Source organism: Galeopterus variegatus, unplaced genomic scaffold, assembly GCF_000696425.1.
Source record: "Galeopterus variegatus unplaced genomic scaffold, G_variegatus-3.0.2 Scaffold17614, whole genome shotgun sequence".
Lineage (NCBI taxonomy): Eukaryota > Metazoa > Chordata > Mammalia > Dermoptera > Cynocephalidae > Galeopterus > Galeopterus variegatus.
In genome coordinates this window covers 26,929-27,149 of record NW_007743725.1, presented here as the reverse complement: position 1 = coordinate 27,149, position 221 = coordinate 26,929, and positions in this window count along the sequence as shown.

Genomic DNA, 221 nt, shown 5'->3' with positions numbered 1-221 from the left:
GTCAGCCCCAGGCAGGGGCACGGGAACTCAGTCTGTAGGTCAACATCCCATAATCCCTGCTAGAGGAGGAAAAAGAACTGGGTAAGGAGGCAAGCAGGGGAGGGAGTTTGCCCGGAGGTACTTAGAAACAGCTTAAAACAACAGCAAGTACACCAGTTCTTAAAGTGTTTTGTTTACCATGCTTCCCTTATTTTCTTATTACTCGTTGGGCACAAGCTGGC